The following is a 4,973-nucleotide window of genomic DNA, read 5'->3' as shown; positions in this document are numbered from 1 at the left end:
GTCATATGCATCAATAAAAGAAAACTACAAAAGATTTTCCTTTAATAGTTTCAAGTTTTATTTACGTATGAAATGCAAAATTGAAAATCCAAAAAGATTTTTCTTTGATATCGTAGGTTTCATTTTGTATAGAAATTTTAAAGCTGAAAATTCAAAAAGATCTTCGTCAATTCTTTTGACAATTTGTTATTTTATTTTCTTCATAAAGTTTCAAGAAAAAGAAAAAAATTGATTGACCATTATGGCAAGACTTCACGAACTACGCACACCTGATTCTCTCCTCTCGGGGGTGAGATACGTAGGCAACCTTCTTGGCTTCGATGATCTTTTCAAGAAAAAAAAAAGATTTTGAGAAAGTGTTGAACTCTAACGCATTTGCTATCTCTTATCCAGTTAGTTTAAGGTGGTTGGTTTGTGGCATTTTGGCTGGTCCTCCATATTGCACCAAGTCACAGAGAAAGTTATGGCCAACAAGGATACCGAGTTTGTTGTCACTAATCAGACAGGGAGTTCGGGAAATGAGAATTTAGGAGCTAATGAAGAGATTTGAAAATTAAGGCAGCAAATGATAGAAATGCATCGAGCTTGGACTAATAGGTTGCCGCCTCCTCCAGTTCCCAGTGATAATCTGGAGTATCTTTCTAGCTTGCCTCCCGTGTCACATGCATAATTTCCCATTTTTGTTGACATGCCACAACATGCATCAGGATCAACTCTGAGGAAATAATATCTAACCACTTCCAATGTTCATTTCCTCACTCCCCAATCCAAGACTACCACATACTCGGCTCCACCTGTTGTTCATGCTTTTGCGGTGCCACCCCCACTTGAAGCTCCTACTTTTGATGTTCATCCACAAGTTGTGCCTCCCTACTCTACAAGAGAGCCTGCATTGGATATTACTGGTGATCAGTGTTACACTTTCGAGCCTACATTCAAGTCGATTGGTCTTTACAGTGACACTCACCCACCTGAATTTCCTCCTAACACTGAGAAGCCTGTTATGACAGAAGAAAAAAAGGAAATGACCAGAAAATTGAGAAGTTTGGAACTGGCTATGAAGAATTTGCAAGGACTTGGGGATTACAAAAGTGTCTCTTATAAGGACTTATGCATGTTTCCAGGTGCCAACCTTCCTCCTGGCTTTAAAATGCCAAAGTTTGAGAAATATGACGGACATGGGGACCCAGTGGCACATTTGAGGCACTATTGTAACCAATTAAGAGGTGCGGGAGGGAAGGAAGAACTACTCATGGCTTATTTTGGGGAGAGTCTTTCATTGCTAGCTTCGAAATGGTTTGTTGACCAAGACATTGACAAGTCGATTAGTTGGGATGGCCTAGCTAACGAATTTGTGCAACAATTTCAATACAATGAGTTGATCCCTAATGGAAAATCCCTAACTAGTATAAAAAAGAAGAATACTGAGAGTTTCAGAGAGTATGCGATCAGATAGCGCGAACAAGCTGCTAGAGTAAAACCACCAATGAAAGAAAGTAAGATAGTGGAGGTTTTTATTCAAGCGCAGGACGAAATATATTTTAACACTTGTTACCTGCATTAGGCAAGCCGTTCGTTAAGGTCCTTAAAATGGGGGAGATGATAGAAGAGGAAATTAAGACTGGTCACATTATGAGTTTTGGAATATTGAAAGCGACTACTCAAGCAATTCAGAAGGGTTCAGGAAGTGTTGGGGAGAAAAAGAATGAGGAAGATGCATCTGCTATTGTAGTTGGACAGCGGGAAAGGTCAAAAAGACCACATCGTCGTCAATCTCAGGCTTAAGCTCAAGTTTATGCCCAAGCTCCACATAATCACTCCCAAAATCCATTATACCTATTCCTACACATCCATATCCAGTGTATAATGCACAACCATATGTTCAACCCTCATCTTACCCACAATGGCATACCCAACGCCCCAGAGTAACCCTCTAACTCCACAAACATACCAAAACCCTTCTAAGCCTGATTTTCGATCCAAGCCGAACGATGAAATGAGGCAGAAGTCAAGAGATAGCTTCACACCAATTGGAGAGTCGTATGTTAGTTTATTTTAGAGATTGGTACAATGGGGCATGATCAATCCTCTCCTTGGGGGCACTCTTAATCGGCGTTCAAGAAATTTTGATCCTAATGTACGATGTGCGTATCATTCTGATGCTCAGGGTCATATGATTAAAGATTGTCGAGATTTGAAAGAGAAATTAAGAAGATAATTCAAGATAGATTAATTATGGTGCAGAACATTGACAGTGAGGAAAACTCTAGTCATGCTGATATGCAAACCAGTGGCTAAGATGTTAGGCTGAGCAATTGAGAAATCACCCCTCTCCCTACTAAGAAGAGGTCTGGTAGTTTGTTTTGTTTTGTTTTGTTTTTTGTTAGCCAAATTATTTCATGGTTGTAGTTCGGGATCTATCTTGTTTTTCCCTTTTGTCGTTTATGTTCAAACCCTTCTATCTTTTGTTTCAACTAAAAGAAGTGTCTCATTTTCCTTTGTGTTTTAAATATGTGTTGTTTGTTTGTTTTCTTTACATAGTATATTTTATGTTGACTCTAGTGATATGACATGCTAGTGACTTTTTCAGCCAGATCTTAAAATTCAATTTAAGCATGAGCATTAGAGGGTTAAAGTTAGAAAAAGAGAGTGTCTGAGAAAATAGATAGAATGTTGGGGCATTTGGTGATCAAATTGAAGCCTTCTTTAAAAATTAAGGCAATTATTTTGAGAATCGTGAGAATAACTTGGTCAGCATTTGAAAGACATGTCTCAATTAGGTCAAATAGTGGATGCGTGATCCTACATCAAAAGGAATAGAAAAATTAGCTCCACGAAAGCATGAGGAATGTGCAACAAAGATGGAGTTTGCAGAAGAAGTACTGACGCACAGTCTCAGTTAAAATTAGTGTTGTAAAAATTATCACAAATGATCTCCATCTCTCACTTTCATATTGCATGATATGTGCTAGCATTTTCAAGGATTGATATGATAAAGGCATTTAATTCTGCTATCCAAACATCGTGTCATCCTTTGTTTACCCCATTTGAGCTTTAGTCCTATTTTCTTTCATACCCCTCTTTTGGAATCAAGATAGAGTCAAAAGTATAAAAAAGAAAAAAAGAAAAAATGTGTCCAAAAATAAAAAAAGAGTGTCAAGCAAAATAGAGTCAGAAAATCCCAAAAAAAGAGTCAATAAAAGAAAAGAAAAGGAAATCAGAATCAAGCAAAAGAACGAGCCGCCAGAACTACGCATGACCTGATTCTCCTCTCTCGGGGGTGAGATACGTAGGCTACCCTACTCCAGGCTCAGCCCAACCAAATAAATAATTTAGAATCACCCAGTCAAAAAAAACTGGGGCATGAGATAATCCTTATTGTTTGAGTCGATTCCAAAAGTTGTAAGTCCTACCCCACTTCAAGTGTCGTTTCGGCCCCATGCCATCTTTTCTTTCTAAGTCTATCCAAAAGCCAAGTTACAACCAAAGAAAGACCTTCATATCAATCTTTGAGGATGTTAAAGCTAAGCATGCAAGGGATATGATGATGCATTTGGGAACTACTTTTCTTCCTCAACATAAGAAATCAGGAGAGTAATAAAAATGAGAGAGTCTTATTGGTGAAAACCCTTACGGGCACCGTAAGACGATGGCAAGTTGAGAGAGAAAAAAATAAGAGAGTCTTATCGGTGAAACTCTCACGGGAACCATAAGACGACTGTGAGTTAAGGGAAACGAAGATAAGAGAGTCTCATTAGTGGAAAACCATTATAGACACCATAAGGCAATGGTGAGATAAGGAAAAGAAAATGAGAGAAGCTTGTTGGCAAAAACCCTTCAAGGCACCACTTGCTGAATGGGTTCTTAAATACAATTGACCTAAGGAAGCAACTTAGTTTCAAGGTCATTAACTCAACAACAATGGGTAGAAAGTTGGGATGAAAAGATCAAGCTGCTTATTCCAAAATGCATGGCATAATCATTAGTGTTGACTGTCATTTTTAGATGATTTTTTTGTTTCTTTGTTTCAAAAGGGTACATTCATTGTCTTTTCTTTCTTCTCTTTATTTTTATTTTATCTTTCTTGAGTCAGTTATCCAAACAAAAATTATCATTTTTTTTCGTTTCTTATCTTTGAGTCAAGTCGTGTCAAAACAAGAGAGAAAAGATTTCAAAACTGTCTACCAACTTCTTCAATTGCAAAAAGCGAGACAAAAGGCCAACACATGAAAGAGATATGATTGTGAGCTGAAATAAGGCATACAAAAAGTTCTGTCAACAGACAAGTCTGGGACCTCATGGAAATACCAAAGTTCAAAGGGTTTATATGAGGAGCATGGCAAAGCAAAGATACTGTATTTATTTCAAAGTCACTCTTAATAATCTGAGTTTGGGTCAGTGATGCATCAAGTCAATGATATATGAAATGGTTGGAAGAAAGGTTAAATGTGATGACGGCAAGAGCATTTGCCACGAAAGCCAAAGCCACAAACCTGCCTCCATGTTTTTAAACTCACAACTTTTCTTTGCATGAAACAGGAACACATGTCACCTTCAAACCAAGGATTTCAAAGCCTAAATATCAAGGCCCCTAATTTCTCGCTTTTACAAATGCAGGAAGCAATGTTGCTGCACAGGTTTGATAATTAAATCATGGTAAAAATTCATCATCTTATATCCCTCGGAGACATACTTTCCTGTCCAGGGATTTTAGTTTTCATTTGTCAGGTGATACACTTCTTAAATTGAACCTTCACTCCTAGAAGACGTACCCTCTAGTCGAGTCATTCCCTTGGACTCTTGGAAGATGTACCTTTTAGTCGAGTCATCCCCCTTGATTCCTATAAGACGTACCTTTTAGTTGAGTCAGCCCCCTTGATTCCTATAAGTCATACTTTTTAGTCGATTCATTCCCCTTGACCCCTAGAAGACGTACCTTTTAGTCGAGTCATCCCCCTTGATTCCTATAAGGC

Source organism: Capsicum annuum, unplaced genomic scaffold (genome assembly GCF_002878395.1).
Source record: "Capsicum annuum cultivar UCD-10X-F1 unplaced genomic scaffold, UCD10Xv1.1 ctg4209, whole genome shotgun sequence".
NCBI lineage: Eukaryota > Viridiplantae > Streptophyta > Magnoliopsida > Solanales > Solanaceae > Capsicum > Capsicum annuum.
This window is presented reverse-complemented; position numbering follows the sequence as displayed.